This window comes from Lygodium microphyllum, chromosome 4 (assembly GCF_053477565.2).
Source record: "Lygodium microphyllum isolate KBCC chromosome 4, Lygodium_microphyllum_v1.1.10, whole genome shotgun sequence".
NCBI classification, from domain to species: Eukaryota; Viridiplantae; Streptophyta; class Polypodiopsida; order Schizaeales; family Lygodiaceae; genus Lygodium; species Lygodium microphyllum.
Genome location: NC_141138.1, coordinates 16,589,153 through 16,609,080, shown reverse-complemented (window position 1 = coordinate 16,609,080; position 19,928 = coordinate 16,589,153).

Genomic DNA, 19,928 nt, shown 5'->3' with positions numbered 1-19,928 from the left:
ACAAACTATATATATATATATATATATATTCTCCTCTAGGGGTGCACCTATAAGAAATCATCTATATAACTATCAGGACCTAGAAAAATGGACCCAACGGTGGCTCTCTCATACTCTAAGATCATTATCGGCCATCACACAACTAACCACGATGGCCCCGGGTGGCCATGAGTAACTAGCTATAGTTAGAAGGACTCTCTCTAAACAGTAACAGATTGTGTTCTAGTCCAATCAACTAATTATCTACCTTGAACTCCAAGCAAGAGTGCCCAACATAGGGAGTCTAGCACACCACATAAATGTAACATAGGCTCTCCGTGGGGTGGTTGATTGACATGGCCTCTAATCACAAGCATACTACCCAGTTAGAGATTTGACATACCAATCCTCGTCTCTTTAGACAAATCATAACACTTGCTCCACTCTTTCTCACCACTTAACCCTTGAATCCTGGTGAGACTAATTAGTTTGAATCTTCCTCACACACTCAATCAATGTAAAACAAGTGCTATGCATAGGTGTGTGCAGAATAATGCTTGCATGCATAAGTGAATGGAAGGTTCCCAAGAATTATTAATGAAAAAGACAAAGTGAATGTACAGCAAACAATCTTTCCATACTTTTCTATGAATATGCTCTAACAATATGTGGTGTTGCTACACAAACTCAAGGGCATTGAGTATCCCAACTCATAATATCCTTGAGTAAACAAATAACAAAAGATTGACCTATATATGATATGCATCATAATTTGATCCATTTTAGTAATATTCATCAAAATTTTAACCATTTGGCACACTTAGAATGCAATGGAAGGCATTGAGGCCACCAACTCCATGCTATCAAAACACCATATTTAGACATAAAAATCCTTGTTTCATATTTTGAGAATGAATGTGCAATTTTTTTGTAGATTTTAGTTTCTTAGATCATTCTTAGCATATTAATAATTATTGATAGTGTTTTACCTTTTTTTTACATTTTTAAAAAATATTTGACTATCTATTTCATAATAAATCAGAAAAACAACAAACAAAAAATGTGAAGTGCTAAAAATTACGTTCAAATCTTGTTTTATTCACCACTAAAATATTTTTCTATTTGGATTATGTTTATTATAAAAATTAGATCACTTATGCTTAGATTGCTTATATGTTTTAACACGTATGAGGCATCGTGTGGAATCCAAGGCCCGCTTGAGATAGCTTCTAACATGCTTGAGAAATCTCCCATGAACTCCAAAAATGTACCACAAGCAATATTTTTCATACCACTCTCACCTCTCCCTCTCTTGCACCCAACCCTCTTCTCTCTTATAGAAACATACTTTATGCATGTAGGAAGGAAGGAGAGAGAAAGATTAAAAAACTAACATTATATTTTCTTTGAATCGGGCCACAAGATTAACATCACCACATAGAGGATGGAGAGGGAGATCCATTCTTCATATTTCTAGATGATGCATACTCCACACGTGATGAACAAAATTCCCAAAAATTGGCACCCACTATTCTTGGAATTTCTTCCTCTCTCTCCATGATTCTTTCATGAGAAATTGCATACATTAATGTGTGTCTTCATCGTTTGTCCCATGTCCCATTAAAATTGGTCCACACCCCTTCAAATCTTGGTCGATTTTTGGCCTCCTAAGCTGCCCACTCTGTGTTTCTCCAAAAATTAAGGTCTCTCAATATGAATTTCTACCTCAAATGCATGGAATTAATATCCAAATGATGGATGGCCACTTCTTCCTTGTTTGTAGACTTGATTTTGCACTTCGCTCTTTGCCTCTAGCATTAAAATGATTCACACCATATGCCTCATACGCTTTGCATAAATGGCCACTTTGAAACTTTAAATCCTCAATTTCCACTAAAAATTGCCTTACAGATCAACAAAAAAACTCTAAAATCTGGTAAAGTGCACCTTAAAATCCATCTCTCATTAGTAACCACAGGATAGGGTGAGCCAGCCCATCGAATCCACAAACAAACCTATCAACACAACATAAAACATGAAAGCATACTGGATAGGAAAAGAGATAACTAAAGAGCATAGAAAAGATCAAATATTCAGTCCCCCCAGACCATGGATCCAATGGCCAAGAAATGAGGGTTTCCCTAAAGAAATGATACTCAATAACAATCCTTGATATCAAACACTCACAAGTTGACCCAAATGCCATCCTAGCCTAGTTGGATAACCACCAAAGGGACAACCCACCCTCGCAAAAGACTCATAAGAACTAGCAAGAGGCCTAAGCCAACTCTCTATCACTTAGGACCCACTAATGTCAAAGAAAATAAATACTAAGCCCATTATCATTTGAGAAATTTGCTTTTAATCCAACATTATAAAGACTTTTCCTTTTCTTTTCTCTTTTTTTTTCTTTTTCTTAGTGGGGATGGCTTATCAATCATTTCTTTGACTCTAACGTCCCAAGGAGATCAAAGCATCGACCTCATGCCTAACTCAATCCCAAGAACCTACCAGAACCTCACAAGGCAACACCCAAATGTTATATTGCTTTTTTCTCTCTTTTTAACCCCACGACTTCTAGCTTAAATTTTTTTCCTTTTGCTTCTTTATGATGCAACTTGCAACAAATTTTAGCCCATAGATTTCATTAAAAACCCAACTTCTTACACACTAGGGGACTTTATCATGACAAAAAATCAATCAAAACCCTCTTGACTAGGCGAGCTACCTCACGGAAGAAAGGCAGCCACCTATTGACTATCAAACCGATAAGGATGGTATCCAAGATCATCCTAGGAGCACCTTCCAACAATAAATGAGTAATCAAGGCATTTCAGTAAGGACTCCCAATCCTAAGCCCAATCCTTAGTCTCAAATCCATAGAAGACAATACACAAGTGATCCCTAACCCTTTCACATAAAGCAAAAAAAAAACAAGAGATAAGGTGATGGAGACACGTGGTATAGAAGAAAATTTCCATGTTAACACTTCAAATGTCATATTGGGCTGTGATTGGTGGGTTGTGATTAGATTAACCTACAAAATTAAACTCAAACAACAGCTCCAGGTTAAAAACACCTGCACTAGGGTAAGGAAATTGGTCACTCGGCCTAATGAAATATATCGAGAAAGCAACAATCTCAGCAAAATAATGTTGAGTTAAACCCTTGATCCCCTCAAAATCTCTTCTAAAGCATTAAACTTGGACCTCGGATGGGCCGGCTAGACCCTACACTAGATGCATCAAGTTACTAGCCAAACCCCCTCGATAAATAGCAAGGGGCATCCAATGAATATGACATTGAACAATCCGATGTGTCCATGGAAGGATCGAAAGTTGATCGATTGCTACCTTACTCATTATCCATACTAGATGATTGATGGCCAAAGTATAACATGTTAGTGAGAAATTCCCAAAGTAGCCCTAGGCAAATCGCAACAGATAATTGTGGAAGACTCTCAAGACCACATTTAAGAAAAACATCTTCAACAAAGGCATAATTCGCAAGGGAATCTGCAAAGTGATTCCACTAATGGGAAATTAGCTGACAAGTCACTAACTCAAAGATCTCTACCATGTCCATGGCTACATCATAGTACATCCATAGAATGGTATCCCTCACATTGTAGGTCCCATTCAACTGGTTGATCAGCAACTACGAGTCGTCTTTCTCCAATAAATGACAAATACCACCATGTCTACCAAAATTTAACCCCATGAGTAAGGCATTGTATTTTACCATATTATTAATGAAATTAGTGCCTAAATAATCTTCCATTTTCATAATCACTCTATGACAAGAGTATTTAATGACAACCCCTACACTCGCATACTTGGTGAGCCCTTGGGAAGCTACATCAAAATGCAATGTATATACCAAGGATTCATTGATATGCCATGCCATACCAATCAACCTACTCATACTTATAATAATCAAAGTCCAACCGAGAAGATGGTGTGTAATAGGTACAATACCTCCTTCCTCACTAAACTCAATAAAACACTAGAAATAATATTATGATAGTGTGGCAATAGACTTTGATGTCCTACATGAAAGATCCATCTACCCACTCAATAATGTGATAACCCTTACTCCACCAAATGACTCTTCCTTGAGATGGGATAACACTGCTCTAAGTATGGATGCTTCAGATAAGGAATGACTTTTCCCATCAAATAGCCTTGGTACACTCTTCAAGTTTAAGTCGAATCTTGGAAGACCTACAAAAGCACCAAGTTCTATGTCAGTCTCTATACATAATAAGGTTTCAACTCATTGAAGCTCACTTTAGTCTTAAACTCTACCCCTTGCAAATATTATAAAAGGGTTGTAGAGCCATTCTTCCCTATACAAACAATTTTATAATGGAAATCCCACTTGGATTCTAACTTTCTTGGGAATATCTCATACCATGCATCATAGTATAGGACCAATTGTCCTTTAAAATTTATATTTCTTGGCACATAGATTGTGTAGTGCTTTGATCTGCTTCTTCCCTATCTCTTTATGCAACAAAGTTTGTAATATAATTTTATCTAGATGTGCTAAAGAAGTGAGCTTCTATTGCAATGCTTCTGTCTTACCTAAACAATGATTTCAAGTGAATCTCACAATAGGTAACTCAATCTCCAAGGTAAAGACACACTATTTCCCATATACTAACTTGAATGGGATGTGGCTTCTCACTCTTTTGAATGTCATGTTGTAAGCCACATAGCCACATAAAGTTTCTTATTCCAATCACACTTACCTTCTCTTAAAATCTTAGATAAAATCCCCATAAGCTACTAATTGGTGCTCTCTACTTACCCATTCACTCGGGGGTTATAAGATCTAGTTTTATTATGCTTAATTTTCAAAGCTTCAATCAAAGATTCTATAACCTTATTCAATAAATGTGTCCACAGTAAGACATAAGTTATTTGGGTGGACCAAAACAATAAAAAATCTATTCCAAAATGAAACTAGCCATTTCCTTGGCATTATCCTTCATCATGGCATGAGCTTCACACCAGTTTGTGAAATAGTTAATCACCACAATGATATAATGCTTCCATGTAAATGACCCCCACATGCTAAATCATGGCATTCCTCTAAAATTAATGGCACCTCATCAAGCACCACACAATAAAGATAAACCTCATCCACGCCCTTTCTATACAAGATACTAGTTATTAATGAAAAGTAAAGTGTTTGTTGCTTAATCTTTCTCTTTTCAGAATTAAAAAGAGTTTTCATTGGGTTTTTTGTAAATAAATAATGCTTAATAGATACATAACACAACAATATTGAGGCTTCATCAATCTTGCATAGGTCCTTGTAGTCACTAATATTAGCTCATTCTTCCTTTGACTCACCAAAATGCATTAAACATTTGATGATTCCTTGCAATTTTGGTGGCTTGCTTCGAATCTCATAGTCAAATCCTTTCAATTAAAGCTTGTTCAACAGTAAGAGTAACCCCTTATCCTTGGTAAGAAACACCACCTTCTTGTCATAAAGAATATAATATCTAAACTTATTGGTGGCAAGTACCATATCCAAATATACCTTCTCTAAACAGCTAAATCTTTGAAACACCCAACTTCTTACTTGCAAAAGCAATTGTATGATAAAGTTGCACCTCCTAAATCTGGGATAAGCAATAACTAATGCTATGCATTGTTATAGCTGTGAAGACATAGAAAAGCTCATCACTCTTGGGAGCTTTTAACATTGGTGTTTTGGATAATTCCATCTTGACATCCTCAAATGCCACTTTACTTTGGTTTTGTCCATTCAAAAACATGGTTGTGCAATAAGAGATTCATTAGAGGTAATGTGCATTCAGTCAATACTAATGAACCAATGATAATAGCCCATAGATGAAACAAAGTTGTAAACCTTAAGAGGGTTGGCAGATGGGGTCATGGACACAATAACTGTTGAGATATTTGCAATCACACCTACTTCAATCCCTTTGTGAGGAGCAATGAGGGCTCAGGACTAGAATCCCATATGCACAGTAGGAGAAAGTACTACCACTCAATTCCTATAAAGCATTGTACTTGCACTCTTTTTCTAATGCAATGATAGTACTCTTTTCTTTCCAATAAAGTGTCTTGTCACTGTCAATACACAAGATTGTGTTTATGAGTCCAAGCTGCTATCTTGGAACCTAATTCACTTGTGTAACAGTTGAGTTCAGTCCTTGGTCAATGTCATCATGAGTTCAATCTATGCTTACAAGCCGCCATAGCCATGCTCTAGATCCATATCTTTCACATGGTATTAGAGCTCAGTTGAGCATGGCACTCCATCTCTGTCTCTTCTCACCTTTGATTATCTCTACTTAGCTCACATCTAGCTTCAAGACTTCATTTTTCAACTTCATCTTCAATCAAAGCTTATGGTAGCCATAGCCAGACAAACCCAACCAACTTTGAGGAACTAGATCTTGCAATAGGGGGCATAATTCTTCAATTTTCTTCTACACAAGTGTTCCTCTACTCGAGGCACTTCAGCATGGCACAAAAATTGACGTGATCAATGCAGAATAAGCCCACATTTTGAAAATTTGACGTCATTGATAGATTTGTGCCCTGTCATGGTCGTACAGTCGATGTGGCTAGCACACACCAAGATCTACCCTATGATCTTAGGGCAATTGAAGCCCACTTTATGAGCCTTCTACCCACCAGAGGTCTTCTAAAATAATCACTTGCATACGCTGTTGTAAATGAAAAACCAGTCGGCAAGGAAACCCTAAACAGACCCTCCATAGCCATTGCAACTTCAAGCTCTATTTTTCTTTCATTTTCTCTCCCCTTCCACTCAAACAAATCAAGGCCACACTAATTTGAGAATCTAAGCAAAGATTTGGGAGATTTTGAAGATTTGTTTTGAAGTCTTGAAGACCTCAAGCAGTAGGACTCAAGTTGAAGGGATCAAATAAAACATTTCATTCTTCCCATTCTGCTTACCCTACTCAAAGTTCTATCACTTTGAGTTCCCAGCAAGCAGTTTAGCAAGCAAATCAAGGAGGGGAATAGAATACTGATGAAGACCTATTGAGCATTTACCAAGCATTTGGGTCCACAAGTATCTCTTGATACTGACCACTTAGTGTTTTTTTGCACTTCTACTTGTTAGCACACTCAAGATTATCTCTTGTGCTGCTTAAATCTGATAATTTTGAAGCTGATTTGTTGCTGTTCTTGCAAGTCTAACATGGGAAAAGATTCTCCAACTGCCCATTTCAAAGGAGTCAGGTTTCATACCTAGCAAACCCACATCAAACTCATCCTGATGAAGAAAGGCCTTTGGGCCATTACCAGCAGAAAAGAAAAGAAGCCTCGTGATGTGGACCTTGCTGTCACTTGGCAAAAGAACGATGATAAGGCTCAGGCCATTATCAAATTGGAACTAGACACCATCTATATCCACCATGTGGATAACTGTGAGACTTTACAAGATACATGGAAGAGACTTGACACCTTGTTTGGTGCACATTCTAAATCATCAAAGTATGGTCTCTTGATTGAGTTTTTCAGGCTTGAAATGAAGTCCAGCACATCACTTGCCACACATCTAAATTACACGGAAGGACTTCTAACCCAACTTGTAGGGATCAACATTAAAATGGAAGAAGATGTTTGCATCAGTATTCTACTTAAGAGTTTGCCTCTTGAATATAATAATGTATCAAAAACTTTAATCAACATGCCAAATCCTAAACTTGTTGATATCGAGGCATGACTATTAGAGGAGGAAAAGAAGCTAAAAACTAAGAACCAAGTACCTCTAGAGATGAACATGCATTAAATGTTGGCAACAGGTACAAAGGCAAGAAGGATCATCTCTTCTATGACTTCTACAAAAGGACCAGACACACCGAGAAGTTCTGCCATGCTAGAAAGAAGTCCCAAATGGCCTATCTAGTTGCAGTCAAAGAAGAAGAAGAAAACAGAGAAAAGGAAGAAGAAGAAGAAGAAGACCACCAGAAGAAGGACAAACCTCATCAGTCCTTCTATTCAGATAGCCTTTTTTAGTTTTTTATTTCCTAGCCCTAATGCCTCGGACATAAACTTGTGAACTCCTCAGTTAGCCTTGTACTACAGCCTCTGTAAACTTTGTGAGGCCCCTACTACAGCCTTTGGATGTCCATCATGTTTGTGGTACCCACACTTAGCATTTTTGCGACAGCCTCTGGAGTTTTACCATGTTTATGGTGTGCCCACACTTTGTAGGTGTTGCTTTCACTAAAGCCTCTACACGCTTTGTACTTCTGGTTGTGATTGAGGAGGTGTGTTGAGATACTTGCAATCATGCCTACTTTAGTCCCTTTGTGAGGAGCAGTGAGGGCTCAAGACCAGAATCCCATATGCATAGTAGGAGAAAGTACTACCACTCAATTCCTATAAAGCATTGTACTTGCACTCTTTTTCTAATGCAATGATAGTACTCTTTTCTTTCCAGTAAAGTGTCTTGTCATTGTCAATACACAATATTGTGTTTATGAGTCCAAGCTGCCATCTTGAAACCTAATTCACTTGTGTAACAGTTGAGTTTAGGTCAATTTCATCATGAGTTCAGTCTATGCTTACAAGCTGCCATGGCCATGCTCTACACCATATCTTTCACAATAACAACTACCTTTTTAGATTAGTGGCAATACTATCCGTGCTCACAACATGACCCAATAATAAACCATAAGGCACCCCAAATACGCACTTCTAGAGGATTTAATGCTATATAGTACTCACGACAATGCTCAAAGCACTTCCAAAGAACAATGAGTTGTCTATCATGGATTGTGGTAGCCCCTAAATCATATATAAAAACCTTAAGCTCTTCAAGGGAGATATTGGCAGTAGCAAATGTCTTGTTAGCCATCCTTTTTCAAGACCTTGGAGCATTACATAAACCAAAAGCCATGACACGGTATGCAAAGATACAAAAGACTGTAATCAATGTCATTTTCAACTTATCTTCCTCAGCTATGGCCATCTGGTTATAACCCACAAAATAATTCATGAAGGAGTATATCTCTTGCTTGAGCAACTAATCTAATAAAGTGCAAGGGATAATAGTTCTTTACTATCTACTTATTTAGAGCCTTAAAATCCATGCATAAGTATTATTATTATTCCTTATCACAACCAACGTGCATGATTTAGTGTGTTCAACATGAAAGTTCAGATGTGCCTTTCTCAAATGCATCAACTCCTCAAAAAGAGGATCTCTCAATTCAAAAGGCATGCATCTAAGCTTTTGCCTCACAGGCTTGCTGCCCTCTTTCAAAAAGATTTTATGCATGGCAACAATAGGAAGAACCCCCTTCAATTCATCATAGCTCCATGAAAATATGTCTCTAAACTCCTATTGGAGTACCACATAATCCATGTGCTTACATCCAATAATGTAGTGTAAATCTTAACCAAGCGGGGATCATCAGGAGTTCCAAGATCCAACTCTATTACATCGGCATCATGAATCTGATCTTTCACTCCAATTGGCTCATTCAAGCATACTTGATGTACTTCTTCTACAATGGAGCCCTCATCAAAATCACTAGAGCTAAAGGTTCTAATGGTAGAGGTTCCCTCAAGGGCCTCCCAGTTCATAGTGTAAGATAGTGCCCTCTCATTCAATGGGTGCTTAGGATAGACATTGAAGATCATTCTTTTCAACCCATACCCAAAAATTAGCTAACCAAGTGGGATATCCACCAAACAATCCAAATGTAAGATCCAAGGTCATCCAAGCAACAATTGTATCTTGGTCTCCTATTGAATTGAATAACAAAAAAGTCAAGAATAAACCCAATATGTGGTACTGTCACATACACTTGAGATACCATTCCTTTTAGTTGTCTCAAACTATCATCAACCATTTTTAGGATAGTGATGAAATCGTTTTGGATGTGCATGTCTAACCTCTCCAATAGATCATACTCATAATGGTCATGGAAGAGCCTAGGTCTACCACTGGGCTTTTTTCAAAATGCCATCAACATAAGCTTATACCCTAGGGTAGTGTTTTCTCACATGATCCCACCATTTGCTACCCACTTGATTGGCACTAACAAGCTCTATAACATAACCCATTCACATGATTTTCTTAAATTCTTGCAAACATTAGGTGACAAGTGGATTAGCTATATAAGAAGTTCACATCCGATTTTATTTTACATTACGCATTCACTAAATCAAAATCCTAGATGTTTGCTACTACTTTCTTCTCTTTCCACATCCTTTGCTCTTTTGGCTTACTAATGTCCTTAGCAACCTCCTTTGCTTTTGCTTTGTGTTTATTTTAAACCATAGCTCCTCTAAAATACCATCGTGTTTAAGAGGGCCCGCGTGGGTGTTAGCATCTATGACCTTCTTGTCGACCACACTAGGCTTAGGATTAGCTTTGCTTGTAGTAAGGCCATCCTTTTAATCCTCCATTTTTTGACCTTTAGTAAGTACCCTAACATTATTAGAAGTTGCATCCTCATTAGTTGGAAGCATCTCAACTAAGCTGATCCCACTCGGGATTTTCTCTAGGGTGGCTTTTTCCCTTTTCAAGATTTACTTAGGGCCATCCCCTTGACTATTCCCATTATTTGCATGATGCTTCACATGACCAGGTAGTTAGATACCTTGCTAGAGAGAATTGATCCTACCCCAACAGGTATTGGCCATATGGTTTGACTTCCCACATATGTCACACTTCACAAAATATGAGGACAATTCCTTGGGAGGTATTGATCACAACACCACTTGCAACTAAACTTTGATGGATTCATATCATCAAGATTTCTAGTGCCCATCAAGTTTTGTTGATGCTTCAAGAAATTAACATCTACCACAATCTACTAGTATTGTTCCGTGATCATATATGTGCAATGCTTCATCATATCATTGACTTCCTCTACAATATTGGATGGAGAGGATTCGTATCCAAATGCCTCAAGATCCACCCCTACACTAGGTTTTATAACTTGCAAAGGGGTTGCTACTTGTATAGACCTTTGATTTATGAGAGGGCCCTACCCACTACTCATAGACATCGTTGGCCTTGGTTGGTTGGGCCACATTTGGCACTATAGGGGTAGGTAATTGAGAAAACCCTTGATGGTGGGATTGATCCACCACTTTGGCTAGTACTCAAAGGAGTAGACCACACATCTTTAGGTGTTAAGGGTAAACTGCCACCTTTGTGTATGCCGGGACTACTCTTACTATGAGGGGCTATAAGTCCCCTAACTTTCAGGGATACATGACTAGTATGGTCTAAGGAGTATTTACAAAAAAATTATGTGCATTTTCTTAGTTGTTTTTCATTTTGTCTCATTGAAATTGAGAGATCTCTAGCCTTCACTCATGTTCTTGCATTAAGTCTGAAGAGTCATAGTCTCAAGAACCGAGTCTTAGGCCCTTACTAGAATCCTAAAGAGTCTCAGCAAATGCACCACTTGTTATCTAAAATGGGCCCAGCAACCACAACCTTGCAACTATGAGTAATTGGCTACAGCTAGAAGGACTCTCTCTAAATAGTAACACACTATGTTGTAGTCCAATCAAATAACTGTCTACGCCAAACTCCAAGTACAAGTGCCCAACATAAGGTGTCTAGAACACCACATAAAGGTAACACACTCCTCCCAATTGATTGCCATGGCCTCTAATCATGAGTGTACTACCTAGTTAGGGATTTGACGCGCTCATTCTCATCTCTTTAGATAGATCATAACACTTAATCCACTCTTTCTCACAACTTAATTCTTGAACCCTCATGACTAATTAGCTTGAATCTTCCTCACACACTCGGTCAATATAAAACAAGTGCTACACGTCGATGTGTGCAAAATAATGCTTGCATGCATAAGTGAATGGAAGGTGTCCAAGTATTATTAAAATAAAAAAAGACAAAGTGAAAGTGCAGCAAAAAATCTTTCTATATTTTTTCAGGAACATACTCTAACAATATGTGGCATTGCTACACAAAGTTAAGGGCACTGAGTATCCCAACTCATGCTATCCTTGAGTAAAAAAATAACACAATATCTATCTATATATTATATGAGTCATAATTTGATCCATTCACCAACATTTATCATATTTTTAACCATTTGGCACACTTAGAATACAAGTGACAGGGCACCGAGGCCAACCCTGTACTACCAAACCATCATATAAAAATTCTTGTTTTTTTATCATTTGAAAATGAATGTGTGATGTTTTTATATTTCCTAGTTCCTTAGATTATTCTTAACATACTATTGATTATTAGTAATTTTCTACCATTTTTATTATTTTTGTTATTTTTCTTAATTTTTATATATTTAATTAATTAATTAAAAATAAAAATAAAATATAAAGTGCTAAAAATTAAGTTCAAGCCTTCTTTTATCTAGTAATAATATAATTTTTTATTTGGATTACTTTTACTATAAAAATTAGAGCACTTACACTTAGACCAATTTTGCATCGTAACACATATGAGACACCGTGTGGAATCAAAGGCCACTACTACTTGAGATAGCCACTAACACACTTGGAAAATCCTCCATGAACTCTAGCATTATCCAGAAATGTTCTTTTTCATACCACTCTCATCTCTCTCTCTCTCTCTCTCTCTCTCTCTCTCTCTCTCTCTCTCTCTCTCTCTCTCTCTCTCTCTCTCTCTCTCTCTCTCTCTCTCTCTCTCTCTCTCTCTCTCTCTCTCTCTCTCTCTCTCTCTCTCTCTCTCTCTCCCCAACCCCCTTCTCTCATAGAAATATACTTTATGCATGTAAGAAGGGAGGAGAGAGAAAGACAAAAAAAACTAGTATTCTATTTTCTTCAAATCAAGCCACAATGTTAACATCATCGGGTAGAGGATGGAAAGGGGGAACCGTTTTTCATATTTTTTTGTGAGAGATGATGCATATTTCATGTGTAGTGATCAATAGAAGCTCCAAAAATTGGCATCTACTTTTCTTACAACTTTTTCTCTCTTCACAATTTATTCATGCAAAATTGCATACATTAATGTGTCTCTTTAGCCTTTGGCCCATGTTCCATTAAAATTGGTTCATATCCCTTCAAATCGTGGCCAATTTTTGGCCCCTTAAGCTACCCACTCCGTGTTCCTTCAAACATTAAGGTCATTTAGCATGAAATTCTACCTCAAATGTGTGAAATCAATGTCCAAATGATGGCCAAACACTTCTTCCTTGTTTGTAGTATTGATTTTGCACTTTGCTTTGTCTCTAGCTTTAAAATGACCCATATCGTACGCCTCAAATACTTTGCATAAACCGCCACGTTGAAGCTTTAAATATTCAATTTCCATTGAAAATGCCTTATGGATCCACAAAAAATACTCTAAGATTTGGTAAAGTGCACATTAAAATCCATCTCTCAATAACATGTATTCAATGGGTATTAAGAAATACCCTTCCTTTACATGCTATAAGGTCATAAAATGACCCCTTTTACTTACTAAAATTACAGATTTTTTAGTATCTTATATGTTCTATAATGTGCATCCCGTGGACTCTCTCTCTCTCTCTCTCTCTCTCTCTCTCTCTCTCTCTCTCTCTCTCTCTCTCTCTCTCTCTCTCTCTCTCTCTCCTTTTGACCTTTGTACATATACTGCATCAAAAAAGGGTGATATGAAGAAGGGGGAATATTTGATGAGATGGTAGAAGGCTATTTGCCTAATTTAAAGACAAGTGATGCTTGCCACATAAGGCATGGTGGGAGAGAAGGGATTGTGTTTGGGGAGTGTGAGAGGTGAGGAAAAAGGGGTGCCTTGTCTCTTGATGGCCTTGGAAGGAGCATGAGAGGGGGAGAGTCAAGAGGACAACAGTCACCATGGCACTTTGATGATCACATGGTTGACAAAGCTAGAGGGGAGGGGGCTAGGATGGAGGTTGTGGGATACATGTGATTGTTGTAATGGAAATGGGGTATGAAGGTGGTGGGCCCCCTTATAGTCTACACAATTAGCATGCTGTGTAAGAGCTATGTTGGGTTAAAAGGATGTTTGTGCATAAGTGAGATTTGACTTAGATTTTCATGTCTATCATGCAATGATAACATAAGATGGGACAACATTAAAGATACAGTATAAGTATATGGGTATGCTACAAGGGATAGATCCCTCTCAAGAGGTGTGAGATCTTATGATGGATCTCTTGGAGCTTTAGGAGGTCACGAAAGGATAGCCTATGACACCTAATGTCCATTGTGTATACTATGGATGCAACCATCTTATGGTGGATGCCTCAATCTATGACCAAGATGTTGCACAAATTGTGGAAGGTATGAACATGATGCAACCAATTGTAGGTTGTGGAGGTGACTTTCTTACCCTAACCTTTATCACCAAAATTCCTACATGAACTAACATCTCCCCTATGGAAGAGGAGCACCTCTAGGTCTATCTACTCCTAATTATGAGAGAGAATTTTTAGCTAGGGTAGACATCGATGTGACAAGAATACTAAAACCCCCTAGACCGACCACAAAAGCTATAATTCATTGTCTAGATGAGCCATATGATAAAGATCATAGATGAACCCTTACATCTCATCTAATGAAGAGGGAAAGGTGGTCCCTTATGGATTATAGTCTAGTTCTAGTTATGAGGCTAGAAGAAAGAAGGGGCCATAGTTATAACTTGTTGGAATTGTGGCCACCATTGGCATATTTTGTTTCAATACCTAGAGAATGAGCAAATCAATAAAGACAAGGAAAAAAAAGGATGCCCTAAATGCAACATCACATATCTATACGCTAATTTCCCAACAAAAAATACTTCCACTAGTAAGGTGATCATTTCATTTGTGCATTTAGGTATCCTTAGACAAAGAAGAAACCCCAATCTTATGTGATGTAATGACTAGAGTGCAAGCAAAGCAAGTAGAAGTGTCAACACTTGGGCCAAGTACTTTAGATGCTTCTTTTATTAAACAAAGAAATAAGAAGAAAAAGAAGAAGACGGACTTAACCTTTAATGTGATAGTGCTACCATGCTCACGATAGGAATACATGATATGCATGTTGAATGTAAAGAGAAGACATTAGTATTTTTGGAAAAAATAAGGAAAAAATACCGACCAAACTAGCTTGATATAAAAAGTGTAAGAGACATTTTTTCAATCATGGTGTAATTAACAAAAATCTCTTTATTTCCACCTCTTCCTCCTTCTCTCTCATCTTCCTATATTTCTTTCTCCTTCTATTCTTTCTCTCTCATTGATGCCAGGAGGCATATTTCACGGTGGATTCCATGAGGTTTTACGGTGGATTCCGTAAACTTTGATGACCGGGGCTCATACACAAAGAATTTGAGAAGTTGATGGGGACGCCTGTCCTTTTCGGGTGTTTCATTAATTTAGTGTGTACATGGGTGATTCCATAGCAGGTGATTCCGCAAAATGCATATTAAATTAATAAACGTTTATGAGTTTAGACTGCACACTCGTAATAAATTAAGGTTAGGATTTATTTCTAACCAGTTGATTTATTTATGTAGCTGAAGACTGCTAGGTATTCACTTTTGTCGGTTTAATTGTATTATTTTACTAACGATTGTGAATGCTTTAGTTGATGTGTAGAGATAGCAGTAGTGGCGGAGGAAAGCATTGGAGTCTAGCGAGTATTCGATCTATGGATTATATTTTGATAGGCGCCACGCCTATATTTTTTCATGTCTATTGAGGCATCGATTATTTATTATTATTTTGTATGCACCCATGCGCACGGTTATGTTATTTCTATTTGGACATTGTATTGGGCATGCCAGACTCTTTGGGCACCCTCCATTAGCTTTATTTCTATTTTTGTAAAAGCAAAGTCAAAAGCTAAAAGCTTGATATATTTTTGTAAATTGGGCTATTATTGAGCATGAAGAAGAAATATACATAAAATACATGCTTTGTGAAGCGCTCACACAAGGCATGGGGGGAGATTGCACCCAATTGGTCTCTTGCTCTTGTCGTTCATGCTTTTTACCTTGTAACTTGTGCAAAAAGTAGAGTTGTTGAGATGGCAAGCTCAACACATGTGGACATGGATGATGGACCGCCTGGTTAGATGGGTCCACACGTCTACACTTAGCACGTCGGTGGTCATTATGACTCTCACATGGCCACTGACTCATTACTTATTATATTCAGGTTGTTACACCTATTTACAGCTGGCATAGTTATAGCGCCAGTCGACTAGTGTAGTCGGTTATGCATTGTTTGACTTAGTAGGCCACTTTCCTTTTATGTTGTATCTTATCTATACTTTGTGTACATTGTGAAGTGTGTGGAAGAAGAAGAAGAAATCAGCAAGAAAACGTTTTGGCCTCCATCTCTCTTCTTGTCTCTTGAGTGAGCTTCTCCTTGTGCATTCTGTGTGTGTTCGGTGCAGTATCCTGAGCAACCCCCTCCACCACGCGATTATTGACATGGTATCAGAGCCGCGCCATTGAGAGAGGTTGATTTCGAAGGTTGAAGTAAAGGAGAAGAAGCAAGGTTCGAGCAAGCAAGCTACGGGTAAGAATCTCTCCCATTCTTCCACTCCTTCTCTTGGATAGTGCCTGTGGAGGCACTGGAAGCAGGGCAGAGCAAAAATCTCAGATTACAGTGAGATTTGGTGTACCGAACGTGGGTGCGCAGGTTACAGATTTCAGATCTGTAAGTTCAAAGGTGTTTATCAGTGAGTAAACACGAGGTTTATCTGCAAACTGGTTGCAGATTGCATGTATTGTTGAGCAGACAGTAAAAAAGGCTGTCTGGTGTATTGCTGTGCACTACAGGTCAAGGGTTGCAGAAGATTTGCTTGCTGTTTGGTATTAGTTTTGTGATAATGGCAGAGAACAGTGGAAGCCCTATCATTGAGAAGCTCGACAAGAACAACTACCCATCATGGAAGTTTCATGTCACGAACTTCCTTATTGGAAAAGGCCTCTACGAGTTCGTTTCAGGTGAAGAAAAGGAGCCGGAGGTGAGTGATCCTCCAACTGCAGAAGAGACAAAGGCACGAAAGGAATGGAATGCAAAAGACAAGAAGGTCATGTATTGGTTGTCTGCAGTAATTGACAATAACATGCTGGGACACATTAGAAATGCAGAGAATGCATATGCAGCTTGGACCATACTTGAAAGTATGTTTTCTGTAAATACAAAGGCACGAAAGATTCAACTCAAGCAAGAGTTGAATACATTGAAGAAAGGGAAGATGTCTATCAATGAGTATGCACTGAAAGTAAGAAGCATTCCAGATGCATTGGCAGCGATTGATGCAATGCCTGATGATGATGATTTGGTGTCGTCTACCTTGGGTGGACTTAACAATGAAAAGGCTTGGAAGTCTTTTGTAACTTCTGTATATGTCAGAAAGCCATTTCCAGATTTCGATGAGTTGGTCTTCCTTATGATCACTGAAGAGATCAACATGCAGAGTGAGACACCTGAAAGAAGTGGTGAACAGGTCCAAGCTTTCTACTCCAGTTCAGGAAGGGGACGTGGCAGGTTCTCTTCAAGAGGCCGTGGTACAGGACGTGGTAGTGACAACCAGCAAAACAGATTGAATCAGCAATTTGGCGATATGCAGGTTTCAGGAGGTCGTGGTAACTTTAGAGGCAGGGGGAGCTTTAGAGGAAGAGGTGGATGGCAGAACAGAGGTTCTAACAACTCTGGTATTGTGTGCCACTACTGTGGCAAAACAGGTCATATTGCAGCCCAATGTTATGCTAAGAGAGATGATATCCGCAGTGGTAAGTTGCAGCAAGGAAACTATGCATCGTCTTCACGACAGAATGAAGACAAAAATGAACGTTTGTTCGTTATGCAGCATATGCTGAATGCTGTTACAGGAAAGGGAACACATGAAGATGTTTGGTATGTTGATTCAGGTGCATCCAATCATATGACCAGCCATGCAGAATGGTTTGGAGAGATGCAGGATTTGCAGAATGCAGGTTATGTGCAGACGGGTGATGACTCATGCCACCCAATTTCACACATTGGAAAAGTTCCCTTGTCCTTGCATGATGGTAAGACAAAGAGTCTTTCAGATGTATTACATGTGCTATCTATTACAAAGAATTTGGTGTCAGTCGGTCAAATGGTAGAGCAAGGGCTGCAAGTCAAATTTAATGCAAAGGGCTGCTTTGTAGAAGACTTCAATGACAAGTGCAGGTTGGTAGCAAAGGGAAGTAGAGTTGGACGTATGTTCACTCTAGATGCTGGAATTCCTACTATGAATGCGGCTATGTATGCCAAAGGAAAAGGTGTTGTTGCAGACATTGAAATTTGGCACAAACGCATTGGACATGCAAATGTACAAAGGCTGAAATTAATGCAGTCCAAAGGGTTGGTTACAGGTTTGCCTACATTTAAAGTTGCAAAATTTCAGAAGGTATGTGAAGCATGTCAGTTTGGTAAGCAGGCAAGACAACCCTTTTCACATGACAGAGATGTAAGCAGAAATATCCTTGATGTTGTGCATACAGACATTTGGGGGCCTACACAAAATGTATCTCTTGGAGGCAGTTCATACTTTGTCACATTCATTGATGATTGTTCTAGAAAGCTGTGGGTATATTTTATGAAGGAAAAGAGTGAAGCTTTTGAGCACTTTAGAACTTTCAAGGCTGCAGTTGAAAGAGAAACAGGCTTGAAAGTAAAGTGCCTGAGGTCAGATGGAGGGGGAGAGTACCTCTCAAATGAGTTCAGTGATTTTCTGAGGTCTCATGGGATAAAGAGACAGTTCACATGCAGGTATACCCCACAGCAAAATGGGGTTGCAGAAAGGAAAAACAGGCATATTGCAGAAGTTGCACGCGCCTTGATGGCTGAAAAGAATATGCCTAAGCATTTTTGGTCTGAGGCTGTTCATACTGCTGTTTATATTATGAACAGAACTCCCACAGCTGCAGTTCATGGTATGACCCCCGAAGAATGTTTTACAGGTAAGAAGCCTGATGTTTCACACTTGAAAGTATTTGGCTGCATTGCGTATGTTCATGTGCCAGATGAGTTGCGGAAGAAACTGGATCCAAAGGCTGAAAAGTGTGTCTTTATTGGATACTCTTTAGAGCAGAAAGGGTATCGCTGTTACAACCCTGTCACATGTAAGTTCAGAGTGAGCAGGGATGTCATCTTTGATGAAATGAGTAGTTGGTATGCATCTAGTGGTGATGCATTGGATGATGATGATGATCATGACACTCATGTGCAGGCTGAAAAGCAAGAATCACGAACTCTTAGTGGACCAGAGACATCATCTGGTAGTCCTTGGTCTGGGAGACTAAGGAGTACCTCTACATCTTCGGGTGCATCTAGTAGCACTACAGGTAAAGACAAAGGAAAGAATAAAGTGTCAGAAGGCATTGATGCAGTTCTTGATGGAGACTCCAGTGGCTCAGAGAGCTTGGATGATGAGCTTGGCATTCCTTCAGTGAGGACTCCAGGTGTGCAGAGAGCACGTGTTAATGCAAAGACTCCATTGAGTGATCCAGTGGTACGCAGGTCTAGCAGGGTGAGATACCCTGTTAAAAGATTTGGTTTTGAGGGTTATGCAGCTCACCATTATGCTTATATGGTGAAACTAGTTGAGGATGTTGAGCCCACATGTTTTGAGGAGGCTGTTGGTCATGCTCATTGGGATGCAGCAATGGATGAGGAGATGGCTGCATTAGAGGCCAATAAGACTTGGGATCTAGTATCATTGCCAAAGGGAAAGAAAGCTATTGGATGTAAGTGGGTTTATAAGATTAAGCACAATGCAGATGGTTCTATTAGCAGGTACAAAGCTAGGCTGGTTGCAAAAGGCTATGCCCAAACATATGGCATAGATTATGATGAAACCTTCAGTCCAGTTGCTAGGATGGCAACTGTCAGATGTGTGATTGCTTTGGCAGCAGCCAAAGGTTGGAGGTTGCAGCAAATGGATGTAAAGAATGCCTTCTTGCATGGTGATTTGCAGGAAGAA